Source organism: Arachis ipaensis, chromosome B07, assembly GCF_000816755.2.
Source record: "Arachis ipaensis cultivar K30076 chromosome B07, Araip1.1, whole genome shotgun sequence".
Lineage (NCBI taxonomy): Eukaryota > Viridiplantae > Streptophyta > Magnoliopsida > Fabales > Fabaceae > Arachis > Arachis ipaensis.
In genome coordinates, this window is record NC_029791.2 from 81674077 (window position 1) to 81686439 (window position 12363).

Below are 12363 nucleotides of genomic sequence, written 5' to 3' on the forward strand. Positions count from 1 at the left end.
GTTGCTCCTGATTCTGATGAGAGGGTTTGTTTTCCGACCTCCATCGAGGGGGAGCGTCCCTTCTTCTATGCCTACGAATATTTCTTCGGTCCCTACGGTGCCCTTCCTATGGACGATGTGTCGCTCCTTCGCCATCTGGATTTTATAACTCGAAGTAGTGTTAGAATGGTGTATATGGGGACTGCCCTATACCGGACTGCTCAAAATCTCCCTCTCCACGCCACCAAAGCCTTTATGGAGGAGGCTAAACAGGAGTTTAATCGGATGAATGGCCTGAAGGAGGAGCTTGAAGTAAAGGTAGCCAAGTTGGAGAAGGATCTGGAGAACGAGGAGGCGAGTTCACTTTCTCTGGCGGCTTCTGTGAGGCTGGCCGAGGACATGGCACTGAGGCATAAAGACAGCTATGTTACATCCTATCGGGAGGGAATGCGTCTGAAGGCGGAGTTGGAGAACGCCCGAGCTGATTACTCCGAGCTCCAGGGTCATCTTGTTGGCAGCGTAACTGCTGCCTATGAGAACCTGAAAGAGCAAGTTCGGATTATTGCTTCCGAGGCCGACCTTACTCTCTTCAGCCTGGATAATGTTGTTAGGGATGGTAAGATTGTCCTTGATGACGAGGATGATGATGATGTCGATCCCCTCCCTGTGTCTTCTGCCAAGGTGTCAACTCCTGCTATTCCTCCTGCCGAGGTCGGCCCTCCGCTTCTGATCCTGACTGCCAGATCTTAAACCAGGACGATAGTACCGTAGATGCTGTTCCTCTCCAGGCTCGCCCTCCTTCTCCTCAGACTGATGCTACTAAAAAGTCTTCTAATCTTTAGCTGATTTATTTTGGATATTTGTGTAGTTGGCCCGGCTTGTGGGCTTTTCCCGTTGAGTTGCTGTACTTATTTGACACAGGTTGGGCTCTTCATGTTGAGTTTGGCTTGACATTTATCCGGATTTTCTTCAATTCCTCTTTGTGTGAGCATGAAACCTAAAAATTTGCCCGCTTCTACTGCAAAGGTGCATTTTGCGGGATTGAGTCGCATGTCATGCTTCCTTATAGTGTCAAACACTTGAGCCTAATCGGACAATAATGTCTCTTCACTTTATGTCTTTATCAACATGTCGTCCACATAGAATTCCATGATTTTCCCGATGTGATCTGAGAAGACTTTATTCATTAGCCTTTGATAAGTAGCTCCCGCATTCTTGAGACCGAAAGGCATCACAATGTAGCAGTAGTTCGCTTTCAGCGTTAAAAACGAGGTCTTTTCTTGATCTGGTGGATACATGGGGATTTGGTTGTATCCCGAGTATGCGTCCATAAACGAGAGGTATCTATATCCAGATGAAGCATCTACCAGAGCGTCGATACTTAGGAGTGGGTAAGGATCTTTTGGGCAGGCTTTGTTGAGATCAGTGTAATCGGTGCACATTCGCCACTTCCCATTTGATTTTCTCACCAAGACGACGTTGGCTAGCCATATTGGGTACTTGACTTCTCTTACGAATCCTGCCTCCAGTAATGCTTGTACCTATTCTTCCACAGCTTGGGATCACTTTGGCCCAAGTTTTCTTCGTCTTTGCTGTACCGGCCGAGATCCTGGATAGACCGCCAAATTGTGGCACATTAGCTTGGGGTCTATGCCTGGCATGTCTGCGGCTTTCCATGCGAAGAGATCGACATTATCTCGTAAGAATTGTACCAGTAATTCTTTTGAGTCTCCTCTCAGGATCGTGCCAATATTAGTCGTTTTGTCTGAGGTGTCTCCGATCTGAACCTTCTCTATCTCACCTTCTGGCTGCGGACGGAGTTCTTCTCGTCTCTGAACTCTGCCAAGCTCAATTGTATGAAACTCTTCTCCTCTGCCTCTGAGGTTTAGACTTTCGTTATAACAGCGGCGTGCCATCTTTTGATCTGCTTTTATTGTGGCTATCCCCTCTGTAGTTGGGAATTTCATGCATAGATGTGGAGTTGAGACTATTGCACCGAGTTGATTTAGTGTTGTCCGACCTATTAGAGCATTGTAGGCTGAACTCACGTCGACCATAATGTAGTCTATTTTGAGTGTCCTGGATTGGTTCCCTTTTCCGAAGGTTGTATGTAGTGATATGTATCCTAGTGGTTGTACCGGGGTATCTCCCAGTCCGAACAGACTGTTCGGGTATGCCCTAAGCTCCTTGTCTTCTAGGCCGAGCTTGTCGAAGGCAGTTTTGAATAAGATGTCGGCGGAGCTCCCTTGGTCTATTAATGTGCGGTGGAGGTTGGCGTTTGCCAGTATGATGGTGATGACCATGGGGTCGTCGTGTCCCGAGATGATACCGGATGCATCCTCTTTAGTGAATGTGATTGCAGGGATGTCGGGTGCTTCCTCCTTACCCTCGACATGATATACTTCTTTGAGATATCTTTTGCTTGATGATTTGGAGATTCCTCCCCCTGCGAATCCACCGTGTATCATGTGGACGTGTCTTTCCGGTGTACGACGTGATCGTGCGGTTCGTCCGATATCTTCGTCCCTTCGTCTCTTTCTTTGGTCATCATCTCGGGTGGCTAGAAACCGATCTAGTTTTCCTTCCCTCACTAATTTTTCTATGATGTTCTTTAGATCGAAGCACTCGTTGATGGAGTGCCCTCGCACTCGATGATATTCGCAATATTCATTCTAGTTTTCTCCTCCTTTTTTGCCTTTGAGTGGCCGAGCTGGGGGTATTTTCTCCGTATGGCAGACTTCTTTGTATACGTCGACTAGGGATGCCCTGAGAGGGGTGTAATTGTGGTATTTTTTTATTTTCTCCCCTTGTCGATCTTATTTCCTTTTGGATTCCTTGTCTTTATCTCGGTAGGGGACCCCGGATTTTGAGGTTTCTCCCAACCGAGCATTTTCTTCTATGTTGATGTATTTTTCTACTCGCTCCTGCACTTCGTCTAAGGAGGTAGGGTACTTCTTTGATATGGATTGGCTAAAAGGTCCTTCTCGTAGGCCATTGATGAGTCCCATGATGGCGGCTTCTGTTGGCAAGCTTTGTATGTCCATGCATGTTTTGTTGAATCTTTCCATATAATTGCGGAGGCTCTCCCGATCTCCTTGCTTGATCTCCAGTAAACTGGGGACGTGCTTGGCCTTATCTTTCTGGATGGAGAATCTGGCTAGGAATTTTTTGGCCAGGTCGTCAAAGTTTGAGATGGACTTTGGAGGTAGGTTGTCGAACCATCTGATTGCTGTCTTCGTGAGAGTTGTTGGAAAAGCTTTGCAGCAAACGGCATCTGAGGCGTCGGTGAGGTACATTCTGCTTCTGAAATTGCTGAGATGATGGTTGGGATCTGTGGTGCCGTCATACAAAATCATATCCGGGAGTTTGAAGTCTTTTGAAATCTTGGTTTTCATGATTTCCCTGGTGAATGGATCTTGTTCTTTGCATGAATTTTCCTCAGGAGTGGTCCGAGGAGCTTTTGATTTGAGATCGACTTCTAATTGCAGTAGTTTATCTTCCAATTCTCGACGCCACCCTACCTCTCTTTGTAGATCCTTCCCGACCTCTCATTGTTGTTGGGTTTCTTCTTCAAGTTTCTTTAAGCGGTCTTGAAGTGCTTCTATTACCCACAGATTTGATGAGTTTTTATCCCCGTTGGATTCCGGAGTATCCTTTAGCGTAGTGTCCGCGTTCTTGTGCGGTGTTCTGTTTTCCAGATCTGAATTGTGGTCGTTGTCTTGACCGTCCGCCATGGTGTTGGGATGACTTCCAGGTTCCCCGGCAACGACGCCAATGTTCCGAGGGTTACCTGAAACTGTAGGTCGATCTCGGATGAGATCTTCTGTACTGGTCGAAGATGATGTGTCCGGCCAGTTGGTGGCGGCCGGAGCTGTTGTGTCCGACTTGTTGGTCTGGCTGCACTGCTGATCCTTCATCACCGAAGGGTGGGGGGTACCTGCAAGAGACTCCGATGCTTAAGTTAGCATGGGTATTAAACAGGTTTTTAGTAGAATCAGAGTATGAGTTATACCTGGGTACTCCAGTGTATTTATAATGATGAGGAGTGACCTTTTTAGATAAGATAAGTTTGTTATCTTATCTTATCTTATCTTTGTGTGAGGTCAGCTTATCTTCCATGGAACCGCCCTTATCTCTATAGGCGTGGGCTGCCTCTGGATCTGGGTCGTATTCCTTGAGTTGGACCCTTCTTTGGGCTTTCCTGTCGATTTGGCTGAGTTCTTCGTGAAGAAGTCGGTCTGCTTGACCTAAAGAGGTCGGTCGCTTTGCTACTGAACATCCCGGTTTGGATAGCTCGACCCAGGGTATGAACAAGTACCCTTTAGAGAGTCTTGACTAAGTAGAGAGGGCCTTTGTGGTTCTGTTGGAGGAGCATTGGGGGCAGCCTCTTCATTTGGATACGAAGAGGTTTTTAGGGGATCCTGCTCTTCTCCGTTCCGAGCTAGGTAGTGCCCGACTTTCCTAGATTTTTATTGCCCCTTTTTTTGTGGTTGTAGTTATATAACTGTTTTGTGGTTTTTCTTTTTTAGAGATGGCTTCAAGCTATGATTCGATGAAGTTCCTCCATAAGACCAAAAAGACTGTGACCGCTCAGAATTTGCAAAGAAAGACGTTGGGGGAGGGTTTGTCTCAAGTCCCGCCGAAGAAGCCGGACTCGGGTCCTCACGGTCCGAGGAAGGTTATCCCGACTCCTCAAGTTCGTCTAGCTCCTACCGACCCACCTTTGGTGACTTCTAGTGCTGCTTCTTCGCCTTCTTCATCCAGGTCCTCTCCTAAGAAACAAAAAACGTCTGGTGCTCATGACTTAGGATTTTGATGGGGTCACCTTTACCAAGGAGTATACTGCTCTTTATGGTTTCGTCCTCACTGATGATGCGTCCATCCTCAAATAACTCCATTTTATGTCTAGCAACAGCGTTTGGATGGCCAACCTTAGTGCTACGTTGGCGAGGGAGTTCAAGAAATCCTCTATTAATGCCACCAGTTCTTTCCTTGGTAGCACCAAAATTGAATTTGAGAGGGTAGACGGGCTGAGGACTGAGGTTGAGGCAAAAAAAATGTGGGGAAGGAGATGGAGAAGGAGAAGGCCCGTGCTACTGCGACGGAGGCAGCCTCTAATTTAGTGGAGGAGATGGCGAAGAAGGCCAAGGAGAGCTATACCCAGACATACACCGAGCTCTTTGAGGTTAAGGAGAAGCTTCAGTCCACTTATGATAATTATGCTGAGCTGCAGGGTCACGTGGTGAATGGCATCACCTCTCTTTGTTTAGTATGGATAATGTTGTGGAAGATGGTAAGATTGTGCTGGCCACCGACGAAGATGAGATCCATGCCCTTGATCCAAAGACCAAGGCTTCTGCGACCCCCTCTGCTGAGGCTACCCGATCTAAGGCTGATCCCAACGAGGAGATCTTAAATGGCCCAGATGGTGTTGTTGGGGCTCTCCCGATTTCAGTTATTCCTCCACCTCTTCAGGACATAGCGACAGGAGCAAAGCTAGACCCTTTATGACCTCTATCTTCCTTGCTTTTTAAATTATGTGCTGATGTGGTCTGACCTGTGAACCTTTTGAACACCTTTATTGTAATATTTTGGGTTGTTTTTGACACTTGTGGTTGCTTCTTAGCAACCTTTTAGTTTTCAGCTTGGGTTGCTGTTTGGCAACTTTTGAGTTTTTAATGCTTAACTTTTTTGAAACTTTCTGGTCGATTGCTTTGGTAGCGTGGTGGCTCTTTCCTAGGTAGTGTTCATAAGGAACTTGATAAACCATTATTTTATGGTTTATATTGTGTTTAATTGTGTGGTTTTATCAAATCTTTACCCACTTATTCATTAAATTAGCATGTATTTACAATTCCTGCCCAAAATTACCCCATGATTGAAAACCTGCTTCCTAGAGACTTTTAATTATGTATTTTAATTTTCTTTTATTCCATTTGATGCCGTGATCTGTGTCTTAAGTGTTTCAGGCTTTATAGGGCATGAATGACTTGGAGATTGGAAAGGAAACTTGCAAAAATGGAAGGAACACAAGAAATTGAGGAGATGACCAGCGAGAAGTGACGCGGACGCATGGCTCACGCGACCGCGCGGAATAGAGAAATTATAAGATACTCAACCAATTTAAAGCCCAAAATGAAACATCAATCATCACATAAACATCACATATTGGCAAAGATAAAGAAAAAGAAATGATAAAAGATCTATTAGAGCAAATTAAACTCAAATTCAACATCCATGGAAAAATAAGGAAAAGGAAAAGTAAGCAAAATAAAAGTAAGGAATATCATCATGCAACTAAAAAAGAAACTAAGCAAATCAACAAAAAGAATCTAACTAAAAGAAGAAATAATGCAAAGAAAATAATAGATGTGATATGGAGGAAGTAGAACCTTGAGAAGGGTAAAAGAACAAGGTTGGATTTTCTTTTGTGAAGATGAGAAAGAAATAGGAGAGATGTAGTGCCACCATAAGAGGAAGAAGAAGAAGAGAAGGGGTTATGGAGAAAGAAGAAGAAAGAAATAAGAAAAGAAAGGAGGTGAGAAGAGGGCGCGCAGCTTTAAAACTGGTTTGCACAACCGGCGCGCGCACGCACAGTGCGCTGGTGCGTCGGTGAGATGTTAGTGAGGGACGCGTGCGCGTCAATGGCGTGCACACGCGAGGTTAGTTGTGCCCCTGGCACAGGACTGGCACAAAGTTGCCACAAGTCTCTTGGTTTTATACCAGAGTTGGCATGTGGCGCAGGCGCGCGGACGCGCACGCTGTGCAGACGCGTGGTTGAGTCAGTTGGCAATTGGCGCGGATGTGCCGGTGTGGGCACAAACGTGGCATAAGTGTGGCATAACTCTCTGGTTTTTGTACCAGGGAGTCCACATAACGCCATTGGCGCGGGCGCGCACAGTGCGCTTTCGCGTCGATGGGCTAATTGCAAAGGAGAGCACAGGCGGCAAGCACGCGGATGCGTGGGTGTCTGGCGCGAGATGGGCATGAAGTGGGCATGACTCTCGGATTTTTGGCCCAAGAGTTGGAAGTGCACCACCGGCGCGCGCGCACAGTGCGCCGGCGCGTCGGTGCCCATTTTTCCTTTTTCTCTTCTTCTCTTTTTTTTCAATATAACAAGACCTATTCTAACACCTTCTTGGTAGGTGCCTAAGCTAGTAGTCAAAGAGAACATTTCACAATTTCATGCATTATCCAAAACATGGCATTCTCTCTACTTCAACAATTCATCCATACCAAAATGATAAAAACTATATGAACATCCTATCTATTCAACAAGAAGAGTAAAACTAGCATTCCTATGCAATCAATCAATCATCAAGAAATCACAAAATTTACAAGAATTTAAGGTTACAAACAAGATGGTATACACAAGGAAGATCTTACCACGATGGGGTGCCTCCCACCAAGCACTTTTCTTTAACATCCTTAAGTTAGACGGTCCTTTTCTTAAGCTTCCTCTTTTCTTAGTGCATCCTCGAATAGGAACACCTCTAGCTTTTTTGGGGGCTTGTAGGCATGATACTTCTTCACTCTATGTCCATTCACTTTAAAAGTTGCTTCACTCTTGGGATCAAACAACTCCACCACTCCATAGGGCTTTATCTCCTTCACCTTGAAAGGTCCTTCCCATCTAGAGCGAAACTTGCCAGGCATGAATCGAAGCCTCGAGTTGTAGAGGAGAACCTCATCACCTTCTTGAAAGTCTTTCTTCCAGATGTGATGGTCATGAAATGCTTTAGTCTTTTCTTTGTAGATTCGGGCATTCTCATATGACTCGTTCCTCAAACACTCAAGCTCTTCTAGCTGTAATTTTCTGGCTTCACCTGCCTTGATCAAATCCATGTTGTACTGCTTTACCACCCAATAGGCTCTATGCTCAATTTCCACCGAAAGGTGGCATGCCTTACCATAGATGATCCGGAAGGGACTCATCCCTAACGGAGCCTTGTAGGCCGTTCTATACGCCTATAGTGCATCTCCTAACCGGAGGCTCCAATCCTTTCTTTGTGGATTGACCACTTTCTCCAAAATTCTCTTAATTTCCCGGTTGGACACTTCCACTTGTCCATTGGTTTGCGGATGATAAGCAGTAGCAACATTATGCGACACTCCATAGCACTTAAGCAATGCCTCTATCTTCTTGTTACAAAAATGGGATCCTTGGTCGCTCACGATTGCTCGTGGCAACCGATAACAGCATACAATGTTATTCCTAATAAAAGAAACAACGGTATTGGCATCGTCAAGGTGGGTAGGTATGGCCTCTACCCACTTTGACACGTAGTCAACCGCTAACAGAATATACAGATATCCACTCGAGTTGGGAAACGGTCTCATAAAGTCAATGCCCCATACATCAAATATCTCACAGAACAACATAGGTTGCTGAGGCATTTCATCCCTTTGGGATGTTTTTCCTGACTTCTGACACTGAGGGCAAGACACACAGAGCCGGTTAGTATCCTTGAATAAGATTGGCCACCAGAATCCACAATTCAATACCTTTTTAGCGGTCCTCTATGGGCCAAAGTGGCCACCACATTTGGACGAATGGCAAGCTTCAAGAATGGGTTGGATTTCAGACTCCGGAACACATCTTCGAATTACTTGGTCCACTCCCCTCTTCCACAAGTAAGGGTCATTCCAAATATAGTATTTGGAATCACTCCTCAACTTATCCCTTTGGTGTTTAGAGAAGTTGGGAGGGAAGAGTTTCGCAACCAAGTAGTTCGCCATTGGGACAAACCAAGGAAAACTATCCGTCACAGCATGCAAACTATCCAATGGGAATGAGTCATTGATCAGAAATGGATCAAATTTTAAATTCTCAATGCGGCTTAAATGATCCGCGACCAGGTTTTGAGATCCACTCTGGTCCCTAATCTCAATGTCAAATTCTTGCAAAAGCAAGATACAGTGGATGAGTCTAGGCTTGGACTCATTCTTTATCAATAAGTACTTTAAAGCTGCATGATCTGTGTATACCACTATCTTTGATGCTAGAAAATAAGATCTGAATTTATCTAAAGCATGAACAATAGCTAGGAGTTCCTTTTCAGTAGTGGTATAGTTGGATTGTGCTGCATCTAGTGTTTTAGAAGAGTAAGCAATGACAAAAGGGAGTTTACCATCGCGCTGTGCAAGCGCGGCACCTACAGCATGGTTTGACGCATCGCACATTATCTCAAATGGCAACGTCCAATTGGGGCCTCGCACAATCGATGCCGTGGTGAGAACTCTCCTTAGCTCTTTGATGAGCGGATAATTTATACGCTTTTTGGCATTGTTTTTAGTATGTTTTTAGTAGGATCTAGTTACTTTTAGGGATGTTTTCATTAGTTTTTATGTTAAATTCACATTTCTGGACTTTACTATGAGTTTGTGTGTTTTTCTGTGATTTCAGGTATTTTTTGGCTGAAATTGAGGGACTTGAGCAAAAATCAGATTCAGAGGTTGAAGAAGGACTGCTGATGTTGTTGGATTCTGACCTCTCTGCACTCAAAGTGGCTTTTCTGGAGCTACAGAACTCAAAATGGCGCGATTCCAATTGCGTTGGAAAGTAGACATCCAGGGCTTTCCAGAAATATATAATAGTCCATACTTTGGCCGAGTTTATATGACGTAAAAGGGCGTTGAACGCCAGTTCTATGCTGCTGTCTGGAGTTAAACGCCAGAAACACGTTACAAACCAGAGTTGAACGCCAGAAACACGTTACAACCTGGCGTTCAACTCCAGAAAGAGCCTCTGCATGTGGAAAGCTAAAGCTCAGCCCAAGCACACACCAAGTGGGCCCCGGAAGTGGATTTATGCATCAATTACTTACTTCTGTAAACCCTAGTAGCTAGTTTATTATAAATAGAACTTTTTACTATTGTATTTTCATCTTATAATCTTATGATCATATTTTGATCTATAGACTTCCATGGGAGGCTGGCCACTTGGCCATGCTTACCCTGTATTCACTTATGTATTTTTCAACGGTAGAGTTTCTGCACTCCATAGATTAAGGTGTGGAGCTCTGCTGTTCCTCAAAGATTAATGCAAAGTACTACTGTTTTTCTATTCAATTCAACTTATTCCGCTTCTAAGATATTCATTCGCACTTCAACCTGAATGTGATGAACGTGACAATCATCATCATTTCCCAACGAACGCGTGCCTGACAACCACTTCCGTTCCACCTTAGATTGAATGAGTATCTCTTGGATCTCTTAATCAGAATCTTCGTGGTATAAGCTAGATTGATGGCGGCATTCATGAGAGTCCAGAAAGTCTAAACCTTGTCTATGGTATTCCGAGTAGGACTCTGGGATTGAATGACTGTGACGAACTTCAAACTCGCGAGTGCTGGGCGTAGTGACAGACGCAAAAGGAGGGTGAATCCTATTCCAGTATGATCGAGAACCTCAGATGATTAGCCGTGCTGTGACAGAGCATTTGGACCATTTTCACAAGAGGATGGGATGCAGCCATTGACAAGGGTGATGCCTCCAGACGATTAGTCATGCAGTGACAGCGCGTCGGACCATTTTCCAGAGAGGATAAAAAGTAGCCATTGACAACGGTGATGTCCTTACATAAAGCCAGCCATGGAAAAGAGTAAGACTGATTGGATGAAGATAGCAGGAAAGCAGAGGTTCAGAGGAACGAAAGCATCTCTATACACTTATCTGAAATTCTCACCAATGATATACATAAGTGTTTCTATCCTTATTTTCTATCTATTTATTATTTAATGTTCGAAAACTCCATAACTATTTGATATCCGCCTGACTGAGATTTACAAGGTGACCATAGCTTGCTTCAAGCCAACAATCTCCGTGGGATCGACCCTTACTCACGTAAGGTTTATTACTTGGACGACCCAATGCACTTGCTGGTTAGTTGTATCGAAGTTGTGAATGAAAAACGATTTATTAAGACGTGCGTACATAGTTTTTGGCGCCATTGCCTGAGATCACAATTTCGTGCACCAAGTTTTTGGCGCCGTTGCCAGGGATTGTTCGAGTTTGGATAACTGACGGTTCATCTTGTTGCTCAGATTAGGTAATTTTCTTTTTCTTTTATTTTCAAAAATATTTCAAAAATCTTTCAAAAATTTCTCATATGTTTTCGAAAAAAAAATTTAAAATAAATCTTTTCAAAAATATATTTTTCTTTAGAATTTTTAAGAATGAATTCTAGTGTTTCATGATGATTTGTTGAATCCTGGCCGGCTGTAAGTCATGTCTAATCTTTTGGACTGGGGTTTCAACTTATCATCACAAGAGCTTGTTGATTCTCACACACTTAGTTGCTCTATACATGGAAAGTATAAATATCTTCTAAAGCTTGACTGGCTATTAAGCCATGTCTAACCCTCAGATTGGAGCTTTAGACTAAGATTGCAAGATTCCTGGAATTCATATTAAAAATTTTGGAATCCTTATTTTTCTTTTTTTCAAATAATTTCCGAAAAAATCCAAAAAAATTAGAAAATCATAAAAATCAAAAAAATATTTTGTGTTTCTTGTTTGAGTCTTGAGTCAATTTTTAAGTTTGGTGTCAATTGCATATTCATCTTGCATTTTTCGAAAATTGCATTCATGCATGTGTTCTTCATGATCTTCAAGTTGTTCTTGGTAAGTCTTCTTGTTTGATCTTGATGTTTTCTTGTTTTGCATCTTTTCTTGTTTTTCATATGCATTTTTCGTTTGTTAGAGTCTAAACATGAAAGATTTCTAAGTTTGGTGTCTTGCATGTTTTCTTTGCATATAAATTTTCAAAAATATGTTCTTGATGTTCATCATGATCTTCAAAGTGTTCTTGGTGTTCATCTTGACATTCATAGCATTCTTGCATGCATTCATTGTTTTGATCTAAAAATTTTCATACATTGCATCATTTTCATGTTTTTCTCTCTCATCATTAAAAATTCAAAAATCAAAAAAATATCTTCCCCTGTTTCTCTCTTAAAATTTCGAAAATTAGATTTGACTTTTTCAAAAATTTTTAAAATCTAGTTGTTTTTATGAGTCAAATCAAATTTTCAATTTAAAAATCTTATCTTTTTCAAAATGTTTTTCAAAAATCATATCTTTTTCATTTTTTTATTTATTTTCGAAAATTTAAAAAAAATATATTTTTCAAAAATCTTTTTCTTATCTTTATCATATAATTTTCGAAAATAACATCATCAATTAATGTTTTGATTCAAAAATTTCAAGTTTGTTACTTACTTGTTAAGAAAGATTCAAACTTTAAGTTCTAGAATCATATCTTGTGATTTCTTGTGAATCAAGTCATTAATTGTGATTTTAAAAATAAAATCTTTTTCAAAAACTAATTTCAATCATATCTTTTCAAAAATATCTCTTTATCTTATCTTTTTCAAAATTTGA